The 12732-nt window shown below is 40.4% G+C and overlaps 2 pseudogenes; one reads left to right on the plus strand and one right to left on the minus strand.

Moving 5' to 3' along the window:
* Positions 1-1765, minus strand: part of LOC110583236 — a 2093-nt pseudogene extending 328 nt beyond the window's left edge.
* Positions 1766-2905: 1140 nt separating this feature from the next.
* The window catches only part of LOC110583237, a 13383-nt pseudogene continuing 3556 nt past the window's right edge, over positions 2906-12732 (plus strand).

Here is a 12732-nt window from a genome sequence, read left to right on the forward strand (position 1 = left end):
CAAAGTTTCTGGAAGAAAACATATTCTTGAGGTAAAGCAGTGTTATTAATTGGAAAAAAACTGCATGGGACAGTTAAGGTCTGCCCACAACTTTCATTCCTGTAGCTAGTGAATTTATCTTAACACAGCTTTCAAAACTGTGGTTAGTTGATTCAGAAGAGCGTTAACTCCCAAATAGATATTGCATATTAATTGATCTTCCATATAAATGAATTCCATTTAGCAGAGCTATGGCCTCAGACTGGGGTTCTGCATGTTCAAGGCAGACAAACACAAAACCTCAGCGTTTCTTCTCTGTCTTGGCATATAGTCACTTTAGTTACCGGTGCAGCCCATAAGAAATGGAAGAAACATCTTGTAAAGAGTTTCTCCCCACACTGGGGTCTCTAAATTCTCCACACTGTCCTATCTTCTCTTCCAGAGCAGGGAACAAGAAGATACAGGAGGCACAGTGACCCTGCCCCACATCCCCGATTTACTGTGCCATCCTGGAGTGGGCCAGGCTGTGGATAGTTTTTTTTTTTTTTTTTAAGAAACTGCCAAGCTGTTTTCCAGAGTGGCTGTACCATTTTCCATTCCCAACGGCAATGTATGAGTGATCCAGTTTGTTGGTAAGTTTTTTTTGTATGAGTGTGAGGTTTAAAAAAATAGAATAATGCAAGAAATAAGGATAGAGGGCTATTGATCAGAGGGAGAATCTATGGTAGTGTTGGAAGGAAAACCATCCAGATTACCTAGTAGAAATGGACTTGAACAATTTCAGGAGAAACCATTCTGGTTAGGTTGACATAGAAGAGATGAAATAAGAAAAACTTTGTGGAAAGAGACAGAAAAATGAGAAAATAGAGAATTTGGATTAATTGATGTGCTTTTAACCAGTTAGTAGTTAGGAACAGGTGGGCCTCTGACCAGCAAGAGTTAAAGATGTGGTTCAGAGATGCACTGGGCATTGCCTTCATAATGGGGCCCCTGTCATGTGGGCCTGAGGCAATAATAATAATGCAAAAATGACTTAGCACACATTATCACCATTGTGCAGATGAGGAAAACCAGCACATAACCTGCTCACAGTCACACAGCTGGAAAGTGGTTCGAACCCAGGCATTCTGGCTTCAGGGTGTATGTCCTTAACCATAACCTGAAACCATCATGACTCATAACTCTAGTGAGAAAAACTCATGTCACCCAAGTTAACGGTAATTAGATGCAGGACCATACAGAATTTAGTTATCTCCACCTTGAGGAAAGTTCTAGAGTAGATCTGTGTAACAATAAAAGAACAGTGTGCTCAAGAGAATATGACATGAATTGAAGAGTCAATTTAGGCCTTGAGAAATAGAAAATGCCCAGCTTCTATTGCTCTTACTTCTCCTGGCCATTTGGTCATCATTCAGTAGAAATCATGCAATCCCACCCCGCCAGTGTCAACCTGGTCTCTATGACTGCTTGAAAGAAAACCCCAGAAATCAGACTTGTCAGGCAAGGATAAAACAAAGACTCCCTTTGCTGGTGCTGGACTAAGGTGGCAGAAACCTCTGGCCAGCTGGGGCTCACCTGGAAAGTAAAACAAAACTGGAAGGTGGGGGCGATTGGAGGAGCCTCAGGCTTTGAGAAAAAAACAAGCAGATGGGATCCCAGGGGCTTGGAGGGCTTCATTTAGACAGAACCTGTAAGTAGTTATCTTAGGCCTCAGACATGTTTTCTATGTCCTTGCTCACTGAAAATGAACAAGGTGAATTATGGCAAATTCTTGCGGCACCTTCATATTGCTCAACAAAACAAGAAAGGTACCATAGCTTGACACTTTTCTATTTTTATTGGTCTTTTTCCTCTGTAAGTTTCTGAGATTTCAGTTTCATTTTTGTACCATTTCCTTTCAAAAACATGTTTCTTCAACAGCTTCATAAATGAAACAAGTGATTTTGATCCATTTCTCTTGGTGGCAGTTATCCTGACTTTGAATCTGGCTGTGTTGGTCAGTTCAGACTGCTGTAAGAGGACGCTGTGGACTGGGTGGCTTATAAGCAACAGAAATTCATTCCTCACAGTTCGTTTGGCAGGGAAGCCCAAGAACCAGGCCCCTGCAGGTTCCGTGTCTGGTGAGGACCTGCTCCCTGGCTGCAAACTGCCAAGTTCTCAGTGGGTCCTCACAGGGTAGAAGGGGCAGGGAAGCTCCCTGGGGTCTTTTATAAGAGCAGGCATCCCACTGGTGAGGACCTCACCCTCATGACTTAACCTCCTCCCAAAGGCTCCACCTCCAAATATCATCACACTGGAGACCAGGATTCAACCTATGATGTGTGTGTGTGTGTGGGGGGGTTTGCAGTGAAGGACACAGACTTTCAGTCTATAGCACCAACCAAGAGAATTTTTTAAAGTTCCTGTTGGTGAATGCAATGGACTTTTGGCAGAGTTGGATCAGAATGCAAGTTAACACTCTGGGGGCACCTGGGTGGTTCAGTCGGTTAAGCGTCTGCCTTTCACTCAGGTCATGATCCCAGGATCCTGGGATGGAGCCCCACATTGGGCTCCTTGCTCAGCGGGGAGCCTGCTTCTCCCTCTGCCTGCCCCTCCCTCTGCTTGTGCTCTCTCACACTCTTTCTCTCAAATAAATAAATAAAATCTTTTTTAAAAAAAGAAAGTTAACAATCTGCAAATAAAATCAACAAGAGAGCCCGTTACCGCTTTTCTTTTGAGGAAGTGGGGGCCCTCAGTATGGGAGCATGCTACCTGCTCTCTGCAGCGCAGCATCCCACGGTCCTAAACTTCTGAGGGCAGAAAGCAGCGGGGCAGGTTGAACCACATGAAATTGCCCTTGCTGTAGGTCAAAAACAGTTAGCTAGTGGCAACTTCCTGTGGCATAGCTCTGTCCATCCAGCAGGCATTCAAGGACCCCTGGACTATCATGCATCATTATTATCTGACCCTCTCTTGGCTTCGGTTGCATCAACTGTCTGAAGAGGTGAGTGCCCACACAAGTGAAGAGCCAGAGGAGGGCTGGTTAAAGTTCCCACTGGCTCTGCTCAAGTTCGGGCTGGTTCTGCTCAAGCTGCCATTTCCTTTCACAGAGGCTGATTCAAACAGTCTTGCAAAGGACACATGCGAGAATCCAGTGCAGGGGCAGGACAGCAACGTTGTTCTTTCTCACCATGTTCTTTTTGGGGGTACAGTATCTTCTTCTTCTTCCTCTTCCTTTTTTTTTTTTTTTTTGTGGCATACAGTATCAAGAGAAAGTAGTTTTAAGAGAAGGGCCTGATTTTTCTGTTTCTTGCTTTCTCTTTGTTGGGTCATCCTTGCTGTCTTTAAGGAAATGCTGTCAATAATTGTACGTGCTATTTCCAACACTTTATTTCTTAACTCACTGATTATCATTTCCTATCCGGGAGAGAGCTCAGACCCGGAGGTCCCGTAGCTTGTGTAAGAGCCTGGAGCTGCTCCTTGCCCTCCCGTGGCTAAGTTCCGTGGCTCCTTTCCTGTGCAGCCACCACCCCGCTGATGTGCACCTGCCTTGCGGGGCGGGGCGGGGCGTGCTTTCCTGCCCGTTCCCTCCCCAGCAGTTCCCCAGCAAGTACCCCAAGTAGACTAGATTCGTTTAACTGAACAACAGTAGTTTTGCAAACTTAACGAATAATAGTAAGCAGTCAGGATCATTACATGACTCAATTGTCGCTCCTTTTTGTTAATTATTGTGATCCCATCATAATCTTACAGAGGACTTTGATGTGTCTTTGCCTCTCAGAGTAACCTTGTGAAGGTGATAGAGCGGGTGCGATTACTTCAACTCTTAGGTGAGTGATAGAGGTTCAAAGAAGGCGAGTGCAAAGCAGAAACCACATCTATTCTTCTACCTTACTACCCAAGTAAAACCTACCCCAGTTGAACACTGTTCTAAGAGACAATCAGATGCACAATTAGAAACAAATATTTGAGCTATGACCCTTTTTATAGTGATTCTTTGACCAAATAATTTTGAATCAGTTGTAACTTTTCACCCTTGTAACTAAATCCATTAATCACAAAATGGTAAATTATCAAGTAGGCACTAGTCATGGTAAATTATGATTCATCAGTGCTCCCTGTGACAAGGTAACATTTTATAACTGAGCTAAACTGAAGAAGTTAAGCCTTACTTAATCGATCACTTTTATGAACATGAAAATCTAAACTGCAAGTTCTAAGTTTTTTTGTTTGTTAGTTGTTTGTTTTAGTGCAAAAAGGTAAGTTTTTATTAAAGCGCTGGGACAGGACCCTTGGCAGGAAGAGCTGCCTGAAAGTTCTATGTCTTGAATTGAATTCTAAAGACTTAAAACAGTATCAACTGCCTCTGTAGCAAATGGTTGTAAAGATGATCCCCTTTTTCTTTATATCGTAAGGATCTTTCTATATTTAAATTGCTGTTTTCCATGCCTTTACTTCTGTAACTCACATCTCAATTTCAATGAAACAATTTTGAAATGCTGCAGAGAAAAAAGGAAACTTGGTCACCATCTTGACTTCACATCAGAAGCCATTGCCCCTTTCTCCCTCCAGCCAGAAACCCTATTTAACACCATCTCTCTCTTTTATAGCCACAAAGAGAAGAAAATCATCCAGGAAACTTGGTGACACTAAGACAAGAAAGACAGATATGGCTGTTTCTGCTCCTACCCTCAAAAAGAAAAGACTGTGGATCTTCTTCACCAGCTTACCTCACTGCTTCCAAGCAAAAGAGATAATGAAGTATCATTAATTGGTGAGTTAAGTCACATGAAAGTAGGTCATGATCTAAATAATTCTTGGAGAGATGGAAAAGGTTGAGAGTCCTGAAGGTGGTCATTTTACTTTATTTTTTTAAAAGATTTATTTATTTATTTTAGTGTGGGGGAAGGAGGGGCAGATGGAGAGGGAAAGAGAGAATCTCAAGCAGACTCCCCACTGAGTGTGGACGACACGGGGCTCCATCTTACAACCCAGAGATCATGACCTGGCTGAAATCAAGAGTTCAACACTTAACCCATTGAGCCACCCAGGTGCTCCAAGGTGGTCACTTTAAATTGGGTTCTTTAAAAGGCTCCGATGTTCAGGCACTTGGATGCAGACATTAAATCAGAGTACAGACACATGCATGATATCTTAGATATAAGGGGAAGATTCTGGAATCAAGAGTGAGAATTTGCACACCCTTCTCTAAGTTACTCTGCTTCTCTGTGCCTCAGATTCCTATCTTATAAAGTGTAAGCATTTTGTTTATATGCTCTCTAAAAGCACTCACAATCTCTAGGAATAGGTTATATTATACCAATGACCTATATTAATATAATAACTATATACAAACTATATATATATGGTATAATCACTTACTAATAATTGATTGTACAATCTGCTACAAATTCATAAAAATATCTATCCCCTCACATTTTCCACTAAAGGGCTTGACTCTTTTCTCAAGTTCTATATGATACAGGTAAGAAGTCATTCTTAAATAGAAAATACTATTCAAAGCAGAAAATATGAGCAGACATGTTTATAGCTCTTAGAACTTTCCTTCACCCAGAACTTTATCTCAGTATGAAGGAAAACACAGAATAATTTTATTTGCTTGTTGCTACTCTACTGTCTCAAAGTATTTGAATGACTTTTACTAAAAGGCCCAAATTAACAACAACAACAACAACAACAAACCTAAAAAAGCAACTAGAAAAATCTCTTGTATGGTAGGATTGGGATCAGGGAAGGGAGAACATGGATGTCCTAGGAAGGCATCAGAGGTCACATAATGTATGTGTATTCTTAAAACTCTTTTATATGATTAATTTGTCTTTAGAAAAGTGAAAGTTATATCTTATCGGGGTTATAATAGAGATTATCTTTATGATCACCAGCCTGAGATACTTCTTCCTTGTATCTACTTCTGAAGGAAGGAGGGAAGGGAAGAAGGAAGGAGGGAAGGAGAGAAGGAAGGAAGGGAGGGAGGGAGGAAGGGAGGAAGGAAGGAAGGAAGGAATGGGAGGGAGGGAGAAGTAAGCTTAGTTCCCTGAGGGCTGGGGCTGGCTAAGCAATGGCCTTGATTTCTTCGCTGGCCTGACAGCAGAGAGCAGCACCTCACAATCAGTGCTTTGGGCACTAAGGATTCAGCAGTGAATAAACTAGGCACAAAATCATGCTTTTATGGAGCACACGTTCTTAGTCTTTAATAGGTAAGTCAGTGTCAATTTGGGTGAACTTCGTTCCTGATATTATACTGTAGTACATTTTCCTAGCAGCAAATATTTTAAAATCATCCTCCTCTTCTAAAAATAGACATGATGTAAATCATGTAACAGAACAGAAAAAAATCGTTAGTTTTTGTAATTTAATAAATGAAATGTTTATTGTATTATGATGTTCCTCATGAGAGTTAATTTAGTTATTTTCTTTCTATCAGTAAAAGGGTACAATTGTATTATATTTGAATTTTTTTTTTTGAATTTGATGTCAAATCTTACCAATAGTAAATGTTTACAATCCTTGTAATCCTTTCTGGTTGTATTCATTGAATTGCAATATTTTTTTCCACAAAAGTGGTCAGGCATAATATTCAGAAGATTATAAAATAAGACCCCGCTAGCTGGCAGTAAGTTTTATGTTATATAAATGCTTCCCTCTCTATAAATACTAAATTAATGGTACTTTCACTTTTAGAACTCACTAGACCTTGGCCACGATCACTTTCTCTCTTCAAATCTCTGTGTCAATTTTTGCTCTAGTCACTCTGCACGTCAGTGCTCTGGGTACTTTTATAGCTGCAGTATATGAACATGCTGTTATATTGCCAAATAAAACAGAAACACTTGTGGGACGCCTGGTGGCTCAGCCAGTTAAATGTCTGACTCTTGATTTTGGCTCAGGTCCTGAGAGTGAGCCCTCTGTTGGGCTCTGTGCTCAGTGGGGAGTCTGCTTGAGATTCTCTCTCCCCCTCTGCCCCTCCCACCCCCTGCCAAATAAATAAATAAATAGATAAATAAATAAATAAAATCTGAAAACAACAACAACACAGAAACACTTGTTCTTCAGGACAACGTCCTACTCCTTATGAACAAGAGTATAGATTTCTAGAGGGAGTGATTAATCAGGCAGCTGGGCAGGTATTCTTTTTATTTCTGCTAATCATAATTTATGGGATGGGAAGGAGCACTAGTAGAAGACTGGAGCGTTGAATTGTCTATGTTACGTATGAAGAAATAACTTTGATTTCACTTGTTTCAAACAGAATGCTCAAATTATTGTGACTCCAGAAGATGTACTTTATGGATGGAAATTTACCAGGGAAACCATTTTTCCTTATCTGGAGGATATTCCAGGACCCCAGGTGAATTGGATTCCATGCTGAGACCCCCAACAGATATTTTAACTATACTCATTGTTTGTGCAAAAATGCTGTAATTCTCTAAAATGTGCATGTTCACCACAGCAAAAATGATAAATCCTGAACTATCACATATGTGGCATATGATATTGTTATATCTACTTTGGCATTTGTTTAAAAAAATTGTGCTTAGATACCATTTAACAATCATTTATGATTGAATAGCTTTATTAAATTTGGAGAAAATATGTGAACAAGATATTTATGGCTAGGATTAGAAGCTAAGTGGAAGAGAATCTCGTGAAGTCAAATAATAAATTAATTTCTGAAGTGGACAGTGGGCTGTGTTTGGGAAATATTCCAAGGTCTCCACTGAAGGTACCATACTTCAATCTCAGGGAGACTTTCTGTTCCAGAATCTAATTCCTAGAAAGAAAGACCTCACTATGTCTATTCTTGTGAATCATAAGACCTTATGCTTTAAAACTTTGTGTTTTCCTTGGCTCATAAAGCTAATTTTCCTGAGGAAAAATAATCTAGAAACTTTCTAATATAAAATATTTGGTACAGGTAAGTGCATACTGGCACACACTCTCTCTCTCCTGTCAAATCCTCTCTTACTCTCTCATACTTTCATGCTTTTGTCATTTTTTTTGTTTTGATGGAGGATTATGAATACCATACTTTTTAAAGCATACCTGATTATTCTGACATTTATATAAGGGTTATTAGGAAACAGCTTTTCTTAGCTCTAGAGAGACTCAAAGAAGAAAATATTGGGTGATGTGATGGTAGACAGCTAATTTTCCCATCCTTCTTGTCCTGAGTTGATGCTCTCTATGGCGTTTGTAAATTTTCTTTTGTGCCAGAAAAGAGGTCAATAGCTGGATGGTCTTCCTGTATAGAAGTTTTGAGAATTGGGACAACTCATTTATTTCACAGCTCATGGTAGGACTGAGTTCTGGATTTCCGGTTAAAAACAACATATGTTGTAAATTTATGGACTAGTCAAAGATCACAGCAGCTATGGAAACTAGTGAAGGTTGGGGGAAAGGTTTTTACATATGGTTAGTAAAGAGCTCTGTCACAGCCCACAGTAGAAAGAATGAATTTTTACAGAAAATGGGGTTTGCATCATCAGCCAAGATAGTCCACATTTAATTCACTTACCTTTTCATTCAGTCAGTCATTATTTATTGAACACCTATGACGTGCCAGATACTATTGCAGAAATAGGAGATGTAGCACTTAATAAAATGAAGTTTATGCCCCGCCCCCCACCATGGCTTATGAATATTTAGCGAGAGAAGATAGAGGTAAATAAACTCACGTATTATATAGAATTTTGTATGGTGATCCGAATGGATATGTTTTGGATGTCAAGGTGACAGGGTTTGTTGCCAGACTGTGGGAGGATGAGAGAAAGACAAGCATCAGGAGAGACTTCCGTTTTTGGCTTGAGCGACTGGGGACATGGACTTGCCATTTACAGATATAGACAGCACTGAAGGAACAGTGCGTCTGGGATGCAAATTAGGAAACCAACTTTGTGCATTTTTTTTTTTTTAAAGATTTTATTTATTTGACAGAGACAGAGATAGCGAGAGCAGGAACACAAGCAGTGGGAGGGGGAGAGGGAGAAGCAGGCTTCCCCCCGAGGAGGGAGCCCGATGTGGGACTCGATCCCAGGACCCTGGGATCATGACCTGAGCCGAAGGCAGACGCTTAACGACTGAGCCACCCAGGCGCCCCCAACTTTGTGCATCTTAAGTGAGAGCTGCCCTTTAGACATCCAAGTGGAGGTGTCAACCTGGCAATTACATATACAAGTCTGGCATGAAAGGACAAAGTCAGGACTGGAGATAGAAACCCGAGTTTGAGCACATAGATGATTTTTTAGCACCATAAAGGTTGACCTATGGAGTAAGTTACAGAAGAGAAGAGATCTAAGGCTTGAATTCTAGGAAATTCCAATGTTTAGACTCAGGAGAGGTGAGGAGCATGAGAAGAGCAGCCAGTGAGAAGGGGAATGTGAGAGAGTGGGGTCCAATAAGCAAGGTGAAGTGTTTCCAGGAAAGGGTGTAATTAACTGTGTCAAGTGCTACAGATAAGAATGATCAAGTAAGATGTGGAGCTCATGGTTGGCATTATTAGTAAGAGCTGTCAGGTGGGAAGCTGGTTGGAGAGCTTCAAGAGAGAATGAGAGAGGACAAACTGGAAACAGCAAGATGGACAACCCCTTCCAGAAGTTTTGCTGTAAGAGGGAGGTGAGAAAATATTTAGAGGGGTCTGTGGGTTCAAGAGAGGTTTTTAATTTATTTTTTTAAAGATGGGAAGTACTAGAGCATATTTATGTGTCGATGGAAAGATCCAGTGGAGAGGAGACAATCAACGATGCAGGGGAGTGAATAAGGAATTGCCAGAGCAGGGGCCCCTGGGTGACTCAGTCAGTTAAATGTCTGCCTTCGGCTCGGGTCATGATCCCAGGGTCCTGGGATCGAGCCCTGCATCAGGCTCCCAGCTTGGTGGGAAGCCTGCTTCTCCCTCTCCCACTCCTTCTGCTTGCCTCTCCACCTCCTTGTGTTCTGTCAAATAAATAAAATCTTTAAAAAAATTAAAAAAAAAAAAGGAATTGCCAGAGCAATAGCTATGATGTGGAAAACATTCATCAAGTTTAATTTGTGGCTTTTAATTATGTTCTTTTTCATGAATAGTTTTTATATTGACTTGTAAATTGACTTACACTTAGATTCTTGCTATTGTTTGTTTCTGAATGAAGTGGATAAAATACATTTTTAGGTGAAAATGTCTCCTTAAGAATTGAGATATAATTGACATGAAACGTTGTATAAGTTTAAGGTGTACAGTGTGTTGATTTGATACTATATATTGCAATATGATGACCACCATAGTGTTAGCTAACACTGCTGTCACTTCACATAATTACTATTTCTTTTTTGGGGTGAGAACAATTAAGATCTAGTCTCTTAGCAACTTTGAAGTTCATAATAGAGTATTGTTAACTATAATCACTATGCTATACATCAGATCTTCGGGACGTATTTATTTGCTAGTTGCAAGTTTGTACCTTTAAACAGTATCCCCAATTCCTCCTTCTCCTGAGCCCCTGGTAATCACTATTCTATTCTTTTTTTTTTTATGAGTTCAGCTTTTCTATATTCCACATATAAGTGATTATCACCCAGTATTTCTCTGTCTCTGTCTTTTTTTTTTTTTAAAGATTTTATTTATTTATTTGAGAGAGAGAATGAGAGAGAGAGCATGAGAGGGGGGAGGGTCAGAGGGAGAAGCAGACTCCCTGCCGAGCAGGGAGCCCGATGCGGGACTCGATCCCGGGACTCCAGGATCGTGACCTGAGCCGAAGGCAGTCGCTTAACCAACTGAGCCACCCAGGCGCCCCTCTTTTTTTTTTTTTTTTAAAGATTTTTATTTATTTATTTGACAGAGAGAGAGAGACAGCGAGAGAGGGAACACAAGCAGGGGGAGTGGGAGAGGGAGAAGCAGGCTTCCCACCGAGCCGGGAGCCCGACATGGGGCTCGATCCCAGGGTCCCAGGATCGAGTCCTGGGATTGAGTCCTGCATCAGGCTCCGTGCTCGGCAGGGAGTCTGTTTGTCCCTTCCCCCCTGCTTGTGCTCTCTCTCTCTCTCAAATAAATAAATAGAATCTTTGAAAAAAGAAAAAAGAAAAAAATTTCTTTTAGATTTGGTCACACACCAGTACAAGCAAGACTCAGCTACCTGGTCAAGAACAACACTATGTCTTGGCAAATACTGCTGACAAAAAGCCATGTAGTTCCTAGGACTCCACATGTCCTCCTAATGGCTGTTATCAATACAATACTACTGTGGTGTATAATACAGGGGGAATACTGGTGGCACATTGCCATAGGTAAGAGGGAGGGAGCATATAAAACAGAGGCTGTTATGAGAGTGGGCAATGCTGTATTGAAGAGTCTGATTGTCGTTCCCTAAATACGATGTTACTAGAGATTTTTTTTTAAGTGAGCAATTAAAAAAATGGCATTTTAGCAAAAAAAAAATGATCTGGAAAAAATGTAGGTGTTGTAATAGTGCAGGATTGAGGGTTTTTTTTTGTATATAAAAAAACAGGTAGTTTTAATATCGATACAAAAGATTATAGGTGATTGTTATCTGGGTACCGCTTATATCAAAAAGATACAGAGATGTTTCCAAACTGTATGAATCAGTTTCATAGAAGGTAAATTCCCTATTATTTATTAAATCACAAAAATCATCTTTCTCTTTATTTTCTACACCAGTTAATTTAATTACCCTCTTAAAGGTTTAAGGTTCAATCATAACATTTTTACTTTAAAGTCTGAGTTGAAAGACTAAAATAACCTTATGCCAATGAACTATTGAGACTTCATCAAGATAAAAAGCTTTTGCATAGCAAAGGAAACAGTCAACAAAGCCAAGACAACCAACAGAATGGGAGAAGATATTTGCAAATGACATATCAGATAAAGGGCTAGTATCCAAAATCTATAAAGAACTTATCAAACTCAACACCCAAAGAACAAAGAATCCAATCAAGAAATGGGCAGAAGACATGAACAGACATTTTTCCAAAGAAGACATCCAAATGACCAACAGACACATGAAAAAGTGCTCAACATCACTCGGCATCAGTTAAATCCAAATTAAAACCTCAATGAGATACCATCTCACACCAGTCAGAATGGCTAAAATTAAAAAGTCAGGAAATGACAATGTTGGTGAGGATGTGGAGAAAGGGGAACCCTCCTACACTGTTGGTGGGAATGCAAGCTGGTGCAGCCACTCTGGAAAACAGTATGGAGGTTCCTCAAAAAGTTGAAAATAGAGCTACCCTATGACCCAGCAACTGCACTACTGAGTATTTACCCCAGAGATACAAATGTAGTGATCCGAAGGGGTACATGCATCCCAATGTTTATAGCAGCAATGTCCACAATAGCTAAACTATGGAAAAAGCTGAGATGTCCATCAACAGATGAATGGATAAAGACGATGTGGTATGTATATATACAATGGAATATTATGCAGCCATCAAAAAATCCCAAAATCTTGCCATTTGCAACGACATGGATGGAACTAGAGGGTATTATGCTAAATGAAATAAGTCAAGTATCATATGGTCTCATTGATATGAGGAATTCTTTTTTTTTTTTAAGGTTTTATTTATTTATTTGACAGAGAGAGAGACAGCGAGAGAGGGAACACAAGCAGGGGAAGTGGGAGAGGAAGAAGCAGGCTTCCCACTGAGCAGGGAGCCCAATGTGGGGCTCGATCCCAGGACCCTGGGATCATGACCCGAGCTGAAGGCAGATGCTTAACAACTGAGCCACCCAGGCGCCCTGATATGAGGAATTCTTAATCTCAG

This window comes from Neomonachus schauinslandi, chromosome 8, assembly GCF_002201575.2.
Source record: "Neomonachus schauinslandi chromosome 8, ASM220157v2, whole genome shotgun sequence".
In the NCBI taxonomy this organism is placed as follows: Eukaryota; Metazoa; Chordata; class Mammalia; order Carnivora; family Phocidae; genus Neomonachus; species Neomonachus schauinslandi.